This window comes from Pinus tabuliformis, chromosome 7, assembly GCF_031772625.1.
Source record: "Pinus tabuliformis cultivar Carrire ecotype Pingquan chromosome 7, CPIR1, whole genome shotgun sequence".
Classification (NCBI taxonomy): domain Eukaryota; kingdom Viridiplantae; phylum Streptophyta; class Pinopsida; order Pinales; family Pinaceae; genus Pinus; species Pinus tabuliformis.
The window spans coordinates 1,025,666,179-1,025,681,128 of record NC_142293.1 but is presented as its reverse complement, the minus strand read 5'-3'; the positions used below and the strand labels follow the sequence as shown (position 1 = coordinate 1,025,681,128).

The following is a 14,950-nucleotide window of genomic DNA, read 5'->3' as shown; positions in this document are numbered from 1 at the left end:
CAGCTCGTTTGCTTGGATCTCCTTTGTCGAATCGTTTCGGTCGTTCGGGCGGGTCATTTGAGGGCGCTCGTGTGAACTCATTCGGGCGGGTCATTCGGGTGAGGGCTCGCTCAGGCTAACGAGCCCGTATCAAAAATGCTAAGTTGTGACCCGAGGTTGGCTTTGTGCATGTTCGTTCAGCTCGTTTGCTGGGCTCTTCCTTGTTGCTTCGTTTCGGTCATTCAGGCGGGTCGTTTGAGGGTGCCCGTCTGAACTCCTTCGGGGGAGTCTTTTGAGGGTGCCCGTGTGAACTCGTTTGTGACCCGAGGTTGGCTTTGTGCACGTTCGTGCAACTCGTTTTCCCGAATCTCCCTTGTCGGTTTGTTTCGGTCGTTCAGGCGGGTCGTTTGAGGGCACCCGTGTGAACTCATTCGGGTGGGTCGTTCAGGGGAGGGCGCGCCCGATCAAACGAGCCCGTACAAAAAATGCTAAGTTGTGACCCGAGGGTCGCTTTGTGCACATTCGTGTAGCTTGTTTGCCCCACTCTCCCTTGTCGGTTTGTTTTGGTCGTTCAGGCGGGTCGTTTGAGGGCGTCCGTGTGAACTTGTTCGGGCGGGTCGTTTGGGTGAGGGCACGCACAGGGGAACGAGCCCGTACCAAAAATACTAAGTTGTGATCTGAGGTTGGATTTCTGCATGATCGTGCAGCTCGTTTGCCCGGCTCTCCCTTTTCGTTTCGTTTCGGTCGTTCAGGCGGGTCGTTTGAGGGCGCCCGTGTCAACTCGTTCGGGTAGGTCGTTTGAGAGCGCCCGTGTGAACTCGTTTGGGCGAGGGTGCGCCCGGGCGAACGAGCCCATATCAAAAATGCTAAGTTGTGACCCGAGGTTGGCTTTGTGCATGTTCTTTCAGTTTGTTTTCAGGCCTCTCCCTTGTTGCTTCGTTTCGATCGTTAGGGTGGGTCGTTTGAGGGCATCTGTGTGAACTCGTTCGGGTGGGTCGTTCGGGCAGGTCGTTTGAGGGCGCCCGTGTGAACTCCTTCGGGCGAGTCGTTTGAGGGCGCCCATGTGAACTCGTTTGTGACCCGAGGTTGGCTTTGTGCACGTTCATGCAGCTCGTTTGCCCGGCTCTCCCTTGTGGGTTCGTTTCGGTCATTCAGGCGGGTCGTTTGAGGGCGCCCGTGTAAACGCGTTCGGGTGGGTCATTCGAGCGAGGGCACGCCCGGGCGAAGGAGCCCGTATCCGAAATGCTAACTTGTGACTCGAGGTTGGCTTTGTGCACATTCGTTCAGCTTGTGTGCCAGGCTCTCCCTTGTTGCTTCGTTTCGATCGTTCGGGCGGGTCATTTGAGGGCGCCCTTGTGAACTCGTTCGGGCGGGTCGTTTGAGGGCGCCCATGTGAACTCGTTCGGGCGGGTTGTTCGGGCGGGTCGTTTGAGGGCCCCCGTTTGAACTCGTTAAGGTGGGTCGTTTGGGCGGGTCGTTTGAGGGCACCCATGTGAACTCATTCGGGCGGGTCGTTTGGGTTAGGGCGCTCCCGGGTGAACAAGCCCATATAAAAAATGCTAAGTTGTGACCCGAGGTTGGCTTTGTGCTTCGTTTCGGTTGTTAGGGTGGGTTGTTTGAGGGTGCCCATGTGAACTCGTTCGGGCGGGTCATTTGAGGGCACCCGTGTGAACTCGTTCGGGTGGGTCGTTCGGGCAGGTCGTTCGGGCGGGTCATTTGAGGACGCACTCGTTCGGGCGAGGGCACACCCGGGTGAATGAACCCATATATAAAATGCTAAGTTGTGACCCGAGGTTAGCTTTGTGCATGTTCGTTCAGCTCGTTTGCCCGGCTCTCCCTTGTCGATTTGTTTCAGGCGTTTGGGCGGGTCATTTGAGGGCACCCGTGTTAACTCATTCGGGCGGGTCGTTCGGGCGAGGGCACTCCCAGGCAAATGAGCCCATACCAAAAATTCTAAGTTGTGAACAAAGGTTGGCTTTGTGCATGTTTGTGCAGCTCGTTTGCCCAGCTCTCCCTTGTCGGTTCGTTTCAGTCGTTCGGTCGGGTCGTTTGAGGGCGACCGTGTGAACTCGTTCGGGCGGGTCGTTCGTGCGAGGGCGCGCCCGGGCGAACGAGCCTGTATCAAAAATGCTAAGTTGTGACCCGAGGTTGGCTTTGTGCACGTTCGCTCAGCTCGTTTGCCTAGCTCTCCCTTGTTGCTTCGTTTTGGTCATTCGGGGCGGTCGTTTGAGGGCGTCGGTGTGAACTCGTTCGGGCGGGTCGTTCGGGGGGGTCGTTTGAGGGTGCCCGTGTGAACTCGTTCGGGCGGGTCATTTGAGGGCGCCCATGTCAACTCGTTCGGGCGGGTCGTTTGGGCGGGTCCTTTGAGGGCGCTCGTGTGAACTCGTTCGGGCGGGTCGTTCGGGCGAGGGCGCTCCCAGGCGAACGCGCCCATGTCAAAAATGCTAAGTTGTGACCCGAGGTTGGCTTTGTGCACGTTCGTGCAGCTCATTTGCCCGACTCTCCCTTGTTGGTTGGTTTCAGTCGTTCGGGCGGGTTGTTTGAGGGTGCCCATGTGAACTCATTTGGGTAGGTCGTTTGAGGGCGCCCGTGTGAACTTGTTCGGGTGAGGGTGCACCCGGGTGAACGAGCCCGTATCAAAAATGCTAAGTTGTGACCCAAGGTTTACATTGTGCACGTTCGTTCAGCTCGTTTGTCGGGTTCTCCCTTGTTGCTTCGTTTCGGACGTTTAGGCGGTTCGTTTGAGGGCGCCCGTGTGAACTCGTTCGGGCGGGTCGTTCGGGTGGGTCGTTTGAGGGTGCCCGTGTGAACTCGTTCGGGCAGGTCGCTCGGGTGACGGCACGCCCGAGCGAACGAGCCCGTATCAAAAATGCTAAGTTGTGACCCGAGGTTGGCTTTGTGCACGTTCGTGCAGCTCGTTTGCCCGGCTCTCCCTTGTTGGTTCGTTTCGGTCGTTCGGGTGGGTCGTTTGAGGGCGCCCGTGTGAACTCGTTCGAGCGAGTCGTTAGGGCGGGTCGTTTGAGGGCGCCCGTGTGAACTCGTTCGGGCGGGTCATTCAGGCGGGTCGTTTGAGGGCGCCCGTGTGAAATCGTTCGGGCGGGTCGTTTGGGCGAGGGCACGCCCAGGCGAACGAGCCCATATCAAAAATTCTAAGTTGTGACCTGAGGTTGGCTTTGTGCACGTTCGTACAGCTCGTTTTCCTGGCTCTCCCTTGTCGGTTCGATTTGGTCGTTCAGGCGAGTGGTTTGGGGCGCCCATGTGAACTCGTTCGGGTGGGTCGTTCGAGCGAGGGCACGCCTGGGCGAACGAGCCCATACCAAAAATGCTAAGTTGTGAACCGAGGTTGGCTTTGTGCACATTTGTGCAGCTCGTTTGCCCGCTCTCCCTTGTCGGTTCGTTTCGGTCGTTCGAGCGGGTCGTTTGAGGGCGACCGTGTGAACTCGTTCAGGCGGGTCATTCAGGCGAGTGTGCGCCCGGGCGAACGAGCCTGTATCAAAAATGCTAAGTTGTGACACGAGGTTGGCTTTGTGCACGTTCGTTCAGCTCGTTTGCCTGGCTGTCCCTTGTCGATTCATTTCGGTCATTCGGGTGGGTCGTCTGAGGGCGCCCGTGTGAACTCGTTCGGGCGCGTCGTTAGGGTGAGTGCATGCCCGAGCGAACTAGCCCATATCAAAAATGTTAAGTTGTGACCCGAGTTTGGCTTTGTGCACATTCGTGCAGCTCGTTTGCCCAGCTCTCCCTTGTCGCTTCGTTTCGTTCGTTCGGGTGCCCATGCATAATCGTTCGGGCGGGTCGTTTTAGGGCGCCCGTGTGAACGCGTTCGGGCGGGTCGTTTGGGTGAGGGCGCACCCGGGTGAATGAGCCCGTATCAAAAATGCTAAGTTTTTACCAGAGGTTGGCTTTGTGCACGTTCGTGCAGCTCATTTTCCCGGCTCTCCCTTGTCGGTTCGTTTCGGTCGTTTGCGTGGGTCATTTGAGGGCGCCCGTGTGAACTCGTTCGGGCGCGTCGTTCGGTCGAGGGCACGCCCAGGCGAACGAGCCCGTAGCAAAAATGCTAAGTTGTGACCCGAGGTTGGCTTTGTGCAAGTTCATGCAGCTCGTTTTCCTGGCTCTACCTTGTCGGTTCGTTTCAATCGTTCGGGTGCCCATGCAAAATCGTTCGAGCGGGTCGTTGGAGGGCACCCGTGGGAACTCGTTCAGGCGGGTCGTTCGGGCGAGGGAGCTCCCGGGCGAATGAGCCCGTATCAAAAATGCTAAGTTGTGACCCGAGGTTGGCTTTGTGCACGTTCGTGCAGCTCGTTTGCCCGGCTCTCCCTTGTCGGCTCGTTTCTGTTGTTCGAGCGGGTCGTTTGAGGTCGCCTGTGTGAACTCGTTCGGGCGCGTCGTTCAAGTGAGGGCACGCCAGGGCGAATGAGCCCGTATCAAAAATGCTAAGTTGTGACCCGAGGTTGGCTTTGTGCAAGTTCATGCAGTTTTTTTATTCGGCTCTCCCTTGTCAGTTCGTTTCGGTCGTTCGAGCGCCCATACAAATCATTTGGTCGAGTCGTTTGAGGGCGCTCGTGTGAACTCATTTGGGCAAGTCGTTCGGGCGAGGGTGTGCCCGGGCGAACGAGCCCATATCAAAAATGCTAAGGTTTGACCCGAGGTTCGCTTTGTGCACGTTCGTGCAGCTCATTTGCTTGGCTCTCCCTTGTCGCTTCGTTTCGGTCATTTGGGCGAGTCGTTTTGAGGGTGTCCGTGTGAGCTCGTTCGGGCGGGTCGTTCGGGCGAGGGCGCGCCCGGGAAAACGAGCCCATATCGAAAATGCTAAGTTTTTACTCGAGGTTGGCTTTGTACATGTTCGTGCAGCTCATTTGCCTGGCTCTCCCTTGTCGCTTCGTTTCGGTCGTTCAGGCGGGTCGTCTGAGGGCGTCCGTGTGAACTCGTTCGGGCGAGGGCGCGCTCGGGTGAACGAACCCGTATCAAAAATGCTAAGTTGTAACCCGAGGTTAGCTTTGTGCACGTTCGTGCAGCTCGTTTTCCCGGCTTTCCCTTGTCGCTTCGTTTCGGTCGTTCAGGTGCCCATCCAAAATCGTTCGGGTGGGTCGTTTGAGGGCATCCGTGTGAACTCGTTCGAGCGAGGGCGCGCTCGGGTGAACGAGCCCGTATCGAAAATGCTAAGTTGTGACCTGAGGTTGGCTTTGTGCTCGTTCGTGCAGCTCGTTTGCCCAGCTCTCCCTTGTCGCTTCGTTTCGGTTGTGCGAGCGCCCATGCAAATTCTTTCGGGCGAGGGTTGATAATCGAGTTGTGTTTTCAGGTTTTCCTGAATGATGGCCTTGCGTCATTTGTATGGCTGCCGATTTTCATCTTCTCTCCATCCCCATTCGGTAGCGCAAGAGCGGTAATGTTGGCCATGCTCGTCCTGGGAGGCATATGTGAACACTTCCCCTTCTGCTCTCCAAGTTGTTGTAGCTGTATGGGCTGTTGGGGTGTGGCTCCCTGGCTCGTCGTGGTCCCTGAGTGCCCCTCCGGCTGATACCAGCAACAGGTTTTCTTTTCGTGTGAAAGGTGGGTTGGTAATCGAGTTGTGTTTTTGGGTTTGCCTGAACGATGGCCTTGGGTCGTTTGTAGGGTGGCCGATTTTCATCTTCTCTCCATCCCCACTCAGTAGCGCATGAGCGGTAATGTTGGCCATGCTTGTCTTGGGAGGCATATGTGAACAATTCCCCTTCCGCTCTCCAAGTTCTCGGAGCTGTATGGGCTGTTGTGGTGTGGATCCTTGGCTCGTCCTCGTCCCGCGTGCCCCTCCAGATGTTACCAGCAACAGGTTTTCTTTCTGTGTGAAAGGTGGGTTGGTAATCGTGTTGTGTTTTCTGGTTTGCTTGAACGATGGCCTTGGGTCGTTTGTAGGGTGGCTGATTTTCATCTTCTCTCCATCCCCACTCGGTAGCGCATGAGCAGTAATGTTGGCCAGGCTCAGCCTGGGAGGCATATGTGAACAATTCCCCTTCCGCTCTCCAAGTTCTTGGAGCTGTATGGGCTGTTGTGGTGTGGCTCCCTGGCTCGTCCTGGTCCCCTAGTGCCCCTCTAGATGATACCAGCGACAGGTTTTCTTTCCGTGTGAAAGGTGGGTTGGTAATTGAGTTGTTTTTTCGCGTTTGCCTGAACGATGGCCTTGGGTCGTTTATAGGGCGGCTGATTTTCATCTTCTCTCCATCCCCACTCGGTAGCGCATGAGCGGTAATGTTGTCCATGCTTATCCTGGGAGGCATATGTGAACAATTCCCCTTCCGCTCTCCAAGTCCTTGGAGCTACATGGGTTGTTATGTTGTGGTGTGGCTCCCTGGCTCGTCCTGGTCCCCCTCGTACCCCTCCAGATGATACCAGCGACAAGTTTTCTTTCCGTGTGAAAGGTTGGTTGGTAATCGAGTTGTGTTTTCGCGATTGCCTGAACGATGGCCTTGGGTCGTTTGTAGGGTGGCCGATTTTCATCTTCTCTCCATCCCCACTCAGTAGCGCATGAGCGGTAATGTTGCCCATGCTCGTCCCGGGAGGCATATGTAGACAATTGCTCTCTAAGTTCTTGGAGTTGTAGGGGTTGTTGTGGTTTGGCTCCCTGGTTCGTCTTGGTCCCCTTGTGCCCCTCCATATGATACCAGCGGTAGGTTTTCTTTCCGTGTGAAAGGTGGGTTGGTAATCGAGTGTTTGCTTGAAGGATGGCCTTGGGTTGTTTGTAGGGTGTCCGATTTTCATCATCTCTCCATCCCTACCCGGTAGCGCATGAGCGGTAATGTTGGCCATGCTCGTCCCGGGAGGCATACATGAACAATTCCCCTTCTGCTCTCTAAGTTCTCGGCGCTGTATGGGTTGCGGTGGTGTGGCTCCTTGGCTCGCCCTGGTCCCCCTCGTGCCCCTCCAGAACATACCGGGGATAGGTTTTCTTTCCGTGTGAAAGGTGGGTTGGTAATTGAGTTGCTTTGTCGGGTTTGCCCGAATGATGGCCTTGGGTCATTTGTAGGGTGGCCGATTTTCGTCTTCTCTCCATCCTCACTCGGTAGCACATGAGCAGTAATGTGGGCCGTGCTCATCCCCGTCCCTCTTTCCCATCCCAACGATAAGAATGTTGAAAGTTTTCTCGGTGCTCCTTTGGGCCTTTTTTGTTGCGGTCCCAGATGGAAGCCCCAAAACTCCATCGTTGCCTATGTCACTATCGTGCCCCTCGGTTTTTGCGAATAGAGAATTTTGATTGGGCTGGGCAGCCATTTGTGGCTCCATTGAAATTGGCTCCTCGTTATATTGTTCACCTCCTCCCTATTTGGTGTGGAGGGTTTTGCTTTTCGTGTGAAAGGTGGGTTGGTAATTGAGTTGGTTTTTCAAGTTTGCCTCAAGAATGGCCTTGGGTCATTTGTAGGGCATCCGATTTTCATCTTCTCTCCATACCCTCTCGGTAATGCATGAGTGGTAATGTTGGCCATGCTTGTCCCGGGAGGCATATGTGAACAATTCCCCTTCTGCTCCAAGTTTTGGGAGTTGTATGGGTTGTTGTGGTGTGGCTCCTTGTGATGGCTAGCCTCTTCATTGTTCGGTTGTTTATGGTACCGGTGTCTTGTGCTTGTACTATTTCTATGTTGGCATTGTCAGTTGAGATGCATACACTTAAGGGTTTTGGTCGTAAACAACTTACCCTCCCTCTTGCTTGCTTTTTCCGTCGGGCGATTTGAGGCGCTGTTCTCCTTATTGTAAAGTCAAGGGTTGGCATTCCTTTCAAAGTGCACATCGTTCGTGGTTGCGTTGGCTCTGAGGTTTTGATAGATGTGTTGGCTCATATGTTTGATCGAGGGGTCGGCTTTTCCCTTGCATCTTACGTGCGTGGCAGGCTTTTGCGGCTCAAAATGTTAAGTCACAACGTTTATGGGCATTTGTTGTTTGAATTGTGTATGCGCTCCTGGTCCAATGGGGAGGAGGCTTGCTATGTCGATGGTGGGGGCTATTTGGAAGAATGATTTCGAGGGAAATCTCCTAGGTTGCCTGTACGTAGGGTGTGGGGGGTGCGGGGCTGCCGGATCCCTCCTCCTATTTGGATATGTTCTTGTATTGTGTAGCGAGCCTCTTGATTTGCATTTATTTCCTTCCTTTGCCTTCGCATCGTGGTTGCCGCAGGCGGTCAAGTGATCAAGGTCCACCATTTCTACTGTCGCGGGTGGACTCCTAGGTGGCCTCAATGCGTGGCGTGGAGGGTCGGGGGGCACATTTCTAAGAGAGGTTGTGGGCTCGGTTGGTCTTGTTGTTTTGTTTCCTTCCGTTTCCTTTGCATTGAGGCTGCCACAAGAAATCATGCGATCGAGGTCCATCGTTGCTGCTGTCCGGGTGGACTCTTAGGTGGCCTCTCTGCGGGGAGGGGAGGGTTGGGGGGCACTTTTTGTTTCAATTGTGTATGCGCTCATGGTCCAACGGGGAGGAGGATTGCTACATCGATGGTGGGGGCTATTTGGAAAAAGGATTTCAAGGTGGAATGCTTCAACCTCCCTCCTTTGCGTGGAGGTGGCCGTAGGGGAAAATTATTCATCGTCCGGTCGGTAAGCTGTGGGAAATCTCCTAGGTTGCCTGTACGTAGGGTGTGTGGGGTGCGGAGCTGCCCGATCCCTCCTCCTGTTCAGACATGTGTTCTTGTATTGTGTAGCGACCCTCTTGATTTTCATTTACTTCCTTCCTTTGCCTTCGCATCGTGGTTGCCACAGGCGGTCAAGTGATCGAGGTCCACCGTTTCTGCTGGCGCGGGTGGACTGCTAGGTGGCCTCGGTGCATGGCGTGGAGGGTCGGGGGGAATTCAAAAGAGAGGTTGTGGGCTTGGTTGGTCTTTTTGTTTTGTTTCCTTCCATTTCCTTTGCATTGAGGCTGCCGCAGGCGATCATGCAATCGAAGTCCATCGTTTCTGCTGTCCGGGTGGACTCCTAGGTGGCCTCTTTGCGGGGAGGGTTGGGGGGCACTTGTTGTTTCAATTGTGTATGCTCTCATGGTCCAATGTGGAGGAGGCTTGCTACTATAGTCATCGATGGTGGGGGCTATCTGGAAGAAGGATTTCGAGGTGGAACTCTTCGACCTCCCTCCTTTGCGTGGAGGTGGCCATAGGGGAAAATTATTCATCGTCCGGTCGGTAAAGCTATGGGAAATCCCCTAGGTTGCCTGTACGTAGGGTGTGTGGGGTACGGAGCTACCCGATCCCTCCTCCTCCTGTTTGGATATGTGTTCCTGTATTGTTTAGCGACCCTCTTGATTTGCATTTACTTCCTTCCTTTGCCTTCACATCGTGGTTGCCGCAGGAGGTCAAGTGATCGAGGTCCACCGTTGCTGCTGTCACGGGTGGACTCCTAGGTGGCCTAGGTCCATGGCGTGGAGGGTCGGAGGGCATTTCAGAGAGAGGTTGTGGGCTCAATTAGTCTTGTTTTATTTCCTTCCATTTCCTCTCTGCATTGAGGCTGCCGTAGGCGATCATGCGATCGAGGTCCATCATTGCTACTGTCCGGGTTGACTCCTAGGTGGCCCTGTGCGGGGAGGGGAGGGGTGGGTTGGGGGGCATTTCTAAGGGAGGTTGCAGGTTCGGTTTGTCTTGTATGATTTCCTTCCCTTGCCTTTGTGTCGAGGCTACCGCAGGTGATCATCCGATCGAGGTCCACTGTTGCTGCTGTCTGAGTGGACTCCTAGGTGGCATCGGTGCGGGGCGGGGAGGTTTGTATGGCCTCTCTATGATAGGATTTGTGCGGTCAGTCATCCTCTTTTTATTTCGTTCCTTTTCCTTCTCATCGAGGGTGCCATAGGCGTTCGAGAGATCGAGGTCCATCATTGCTGCTGTTCGGGTGGATTCCTAGGTGGCCTCGGTGCGGGGGCGGGGAGGGTTGTGGCTCATTTGTAATATAGAGGTTGCGTGGTTGGTCATTCTACATTTGTTTCCTTTGCATCGAGGATTCCACAGGCGATCGAGTGATCGAGGTCCATCGTTGCTGCTGTCCGGGTGGACTCCTAGGTGCCCTCAGTGTGGGGCGTGGAGGCCTTTGGAGGCATTTCTAAGGGAGTTGGTGAGTGATCGCTCATTTTCTTGTTGGTTGGGCCGTGGCTGCAAACTCCGGAGTGGCCTTGGTGCGTTGTGGCTCTGTAGGTCTACTCATTTGTTCGCCATGTCCTTGGCATGTTGCATGTGCTTCCTTCTTGGGATGCAAGAGGTGCAAGGCATAAAAGTTTTACATGATATTCTGACGTCTCTTTGACTTGATGGGTGTTCAGGTTGGCTCTCGATAAGAGAGTGCCCAAAATGCCCTTTGAATTGGGAGGGTGCTACTTGGTTGATTCTGCCAGTAGTCATATGCTTGTCTCAAAGATTAAGCCATGCATGTCTAAGTATGAACTAATTTAGACTGTGAAACTGCGGATGGCTCATTAAATCAGTTATAGTTTTTTTGATGGTACCATACTACTCAGATAACCATAGTAATTCTAGAGCTAATACATGCACCAAGTCCTGACTCTTTGGAAGGGATGCATATTTTAGATAAAAGGCTAGCGCGGGCTTGCCCGCTTCTTCGGTGAATCATGATAACTCGACGGATCGCATAGCCCTTGTGCTGGCGATGCTTCATTCAAATTTTTGCCCTATCAACTTTCAATGGTAGGATAGAGGCCTACCATGGTGGTGACGAGTGGCGGAGAATTAGGGTTCAATTCCGGAGAGGGAGCCTGAGAAATGGCTACCACATCCAAGGAAGGCAGCAGGCGCGCAAATTACCCAATCCTGGCATGGGGAGGTAGTGACAATAAATAACAATACTCGGCTCATCGAGTCTGGTAATTGGAATGAGTACAATCTAAATCCCTTAACGAGGATCCATTGGAGGGCAATTCTAGTGCCAGCAGTCGCGGTAATTCCAGCTCCAATAACGTATATTTAAGTTGTTGCAGTTAAAAAGCTCGTAGTTGGATCTTGGGTCATAAGGGTTGGTCCGCCTACTCGGTGTGCACCTGCCCTTCTGTCCCTTTTGTCGGTGGCGTGCTCCTAGCCTTAATTGGCCCAGTCGCAGTTCCGGTGTTGTTACTTTGAAAAAATTAGAGTGCTCATAGCAAGCTTATGCTCTGAATACATTAGCATGGAATAACGTGATATGAGTCTGGTCCTATTGTGTTGGTCTTCAGGACTGGAGTAATGATTAATAGGGACTATCGGGGGCATTCGTATTTCATTGTTAGAGGTGAAATTCTTGGATTTATGAAAGACGGACCACTGCGAAAGAATTTGCCAAGGATGTTTTCATTAATCAAGAACGAAAGTTGGGGGCTCGAAGACGATCAGATACCGTCCTAGTCTCAACCATAAACGATGTCGACCAGGGATCGGCGGATGTTGCTCTAAGGACTCCGCCAGCACCTTCTGAGAAATCAGAGTGTTTGGGTTTCGGGGGGAGTATGGTCGCAAGGCTAAAACTTAAAGGAATTGACAGAAAGGCACCACCAGGAATGGAGCCTGCGGCTTAATTTGACTCAACACGGGGAAACTTACTAGGTCCAGACATAGTAAGGATTGACAGATTGAGAGCTCTTTCTTGATTCTATGGGTGGTGGTGCATGGCCGTTCTTAGTTGGTGGAGCGATTTGTCTGGTTAATTCCGATAACGAATGAGACCTCATCCTGCTAACTAGCTACGCCGAGGTTCCCCTTTCGCGGCCAGCTTCTTAGAGGGACTATGGCCATTTAGGCCAAGGAAGTTTGAGGCAATAATAGGTCTGTGATGCCCTTAGATGTTCTAGGCCGCACGCGCGCTACACTGGTGCAGCCAATGAGTTTTTATTCCTGGTTCGAGAGGATCGAGAAATCTTCTCAAATTACATCGTGATGGGGGTAGACCATTGCAATTATTGGTCTTGAACGAGGAATTCCTAGTAAGTGCGTGTTATCAACTCGTGTTGACTACGTCCCTGCCCTTTGTACACACCGCCCATCGCTCCTACCGATTGAATGATCCGGTGAAGTGTTCAGATTGCATCGATGATGGTGGTTCGCCGCCGTCGACATCGTGAGAAGTTCATTGAACCTTATCATTTAGAGGAAGGAGAAGTCGTAACAAGGTTACCGTAGGTGAACCTGTGGTAGGATCATTGATAGTAGGGGTTTTCTTTTTTGGTTCGGGTTGGTTGTGTTTCGATTCCAATGTGGGACTTTGTGGTGCATCTGTAGGGCAGCGGGTTCGGTGTTTGGCGGGAACATTGTTGGTTGCCACCCTAGTCCCTCCCGACCATTCCTCGACATGCCCTCGCGGAAGACTTGGGTGTCGAGGTAATGAAAAACCCATCCCTTGGTCTGAGCTCCATCGAGATCGCAATTTTCCCCGCCGACAGGCATGAGCATGGCAATCTTATCTTGTGCCTTTGCCGTCAAGGGAATTCCTCGTCCTCTCGTGACCCACTCCCCTTCTGAGGGAAAAAGAAGTAGCGGGTCGTGTCTTTGTTCCTCCCTTTGGATTGTGGGTTTTTTGTGGGACTTGCATCATTTCTTTGTTTCGTGGTGTGCACTTTGCGAAGGTCCCTCTCTCTAGTGGCCTTGAACCATCGATGTATTTGTGGCCTACGGCTTTCTCCAGCGTTGAGCATCGGCCCGTGAAAACTCCTCTTTGGAGTTTGATTATTTGACCCCCGTTGACTCTCTCACTGGAAAGGTTGTTGGGTGTTTTGTACACGGAGGGGTGCAAGAGCGGGGTGCGTTTGTGTTATTGGCAGCGGTCTATTTGTTATTTGAAGCCTTGTGCCGCTGGGTTGGGGGGCTGTGTGCATCTCAGTGACGTGCTCCAGACACTGGTCTCATCGTGGCCCTTGTCTTTTCTATTGGTTAGTTTTAGGTTGTGATTTATTTGCTTGGTTGTTTGCTATATGTTGTAAAGTTGGAAAGGGTGTTGTGCTGAATGCGTGTGGGAGGGTGTGAAGAGGTGGGACGCTTTTTTGATTGGGTGCCTTGTTTGATTTCTTTTTGGTTAGCAGACATCTACTCGGCGTGATGTTCAACTTCTCTCGTTTCTTGTGATCTTTGTTTCTTTGGTGTTGTTTTCTTCCCTTCTTCCTTTTGCCCCTAGCTTTATGGAGGAGAGGTGGGATTGTTGTGGATTGGTGTTCGGGAGGGACGAAAAGCAGTGCGAGTTCTCAGGGTGGCCACCCTAGTCCTTCTCGATCACCGTCCCCTGCAGTTCCCCCCTTTTTTCGAGGGCGCGGGGTTTGGGAAGCTTGTTCTCTGTTTGAGCCTCCACTTGTGAGTCGGTAGCCACGTTTGATATCTCTTGCTTTCCTGTTATTTTCCTCCCTTCTTGCTTTTGGCCCCTTGTCTTTACGGAGAAAAGGTGGGATTGTTGTGGATTGGTGTTCAAGAAGGACGAAAAGCAGTGCGAGTTCCGAGGGTGGCCACCCTAGTCATTCTCGATCGCCGTCCCCTACAGTTCCCCCCATTTTTTTGAAGGCACGGGGGTGGGGAAGCTTGTTCTCTATTTGAGCCTCCCCCTATGAGCCGGTGGACGTGTTTGATATCTCTCTTTCTTTAATGTTGTTTTATTCCCTTCTTCCTTTCGGCCCCTAGCTTTACGGAGAAAAGGTGGGATTATTGTGGATTGGTGTTCGGGAAGGACGAAAAGCAGTGCGAGTTCCAAGGGTGGCCACCCTAGTCCTTCTCGATCGCCGTCCCCTGAAGTTCCCCCCTTTTTGTGAAGTCATGGGGTTGGAGAGGCTTGTTCTCTGCTTGAAGCCTCCCCTTGTGAGCCGGTAGCCACGATTGATATATCCCTTTCTCTCTTGTTGTTTTCTTCCCTTCTTCCTCGTGGCCCCTAGCATTACAGAGAAAAGGTGGGATTGTTGTGGATTGGTGTTCCGAAAGGATGAAACACAGTGCGAGCTCCCGGGGTGGCCACCCTAGTCCTTCTTGATCGTCATCCCCTTCAGTTCCCCCCTTTTGCCAAAGGCACGGGGCTTTCAGAGGCTTGTGCCTTTTTTGTGCTTTGTTTTCTACCCTTTTCTTCCTTTCGGTCCCTAACTCTACGGAGAAAAGGGGGAATCGTTGTGGGCTGGTGTCGGGGAAGGGCTAAAAGTAGTGTGAGCTCCTGGGGTCGCCACCCTAGTCCTTCTCGATCATTTTTCCATGCATTTCCCCTCTTTTTTTGAGGGCGTGGGGCTAGGGGAGATTTTCCTCTGTTCGAGCCTCCCCCTATGAGCGGGTTAGACACCTTTGTTTCTCTTTCTCTCCTGCATTTTTCCTCCTTTTGCCCCTTGGCCTTACATTTGTTGTTGGGGGGTGCCCCTATTCAGTTTTGTGGCCGATTTTTCGGTAATACACGTGGAAACGACTCTTGACTCTTATTACGATGAAGAACATAGCGAAATGCGATACTTAGTGTGAATTGCAGAATCCCGTGAATCATTGAGTTTTTGAACGCAATTTGCGCTCGAGGCCTCGGTCGAGGGCACATCTGTCTGGGCATCGCATCCCATTCAAACGCGCTCCCTGCAATATGCTAGGGAGCAGCGGAGCTAGTCGTCCATGCCCCATGCGGTGCGGACGGCTGAAATACCTCAAGCGATGTTTCATGGTGTGCGTCGGCAAGCGGTGATCTTGTCCCCTTGGATGGGCAGTCGGTGTTAGCTGATGCGGGCTTTGTGTGGCATCGCTCGAACTTTCTTTTCTCTCTCTTGTCCTCTCATGGGGTAGGGTGGATTTAGCTCCAACTTTGCGACCCCAGATCAGGCGAGAACACCCGCTGAGTTTAGGCATATAATTAAGCGGAGGAAAAGAAACTTACAAGGATTCCCCTAGTAGCGGCGAGCGAACTGGGAAGAGCCCAACATGAAAATCGGGCGGCGGTGCTCCCTGAATTGTAGTCTGTACAAGCATCCTCAGCGGTGGACCTGGGCCAAGTCCCTTGGAAGGGGGTGCATGAGAGGGTGACAACCCCATCGGCCCGGGACCCTGCCGCAT

At 53.2% G+C, this 14,950-nt stretch overlaps 2 non-coding genes and 1 pseudogene across 2 annotated transcripts; all 3 read left to right on the top strand.

Moving 5' to 3' along the window:
• Positions 1 to 10,288: 10,288 nt before the first annotated feature.
• LOC149251160 (18S ribosomal RNA) lies at positions 10,289 to 12,102 on the top strand. Its single transcript, XR_016267662.1, has one exon. It is a non-coding gene; the product is annotated as an 18S ribosomal RNA (ribosomal RNA).
• A 2,204-nt stretch (positions 12,103 to 14,306) lies between these two features.
• LOC149251159 (5.8S ribosomal RNA) lies at positions 14,307 to 14,458 on the top strand. The gene has a single exon (XR_016267572.1). It is a non-coding gene; the product is annotated as a 5.8S ribosomal RNA (ribosomal RNA).
• Positions 14,459 to 14,705: 247 nt separating this feature from the next.
• The window catches only part of LOC149251158 (25S ribosomal RNA), a 2,999-nt pseudogene continuing 2,754 nt past the window's right edge, over positions 14,706 to 14,950 (top strand).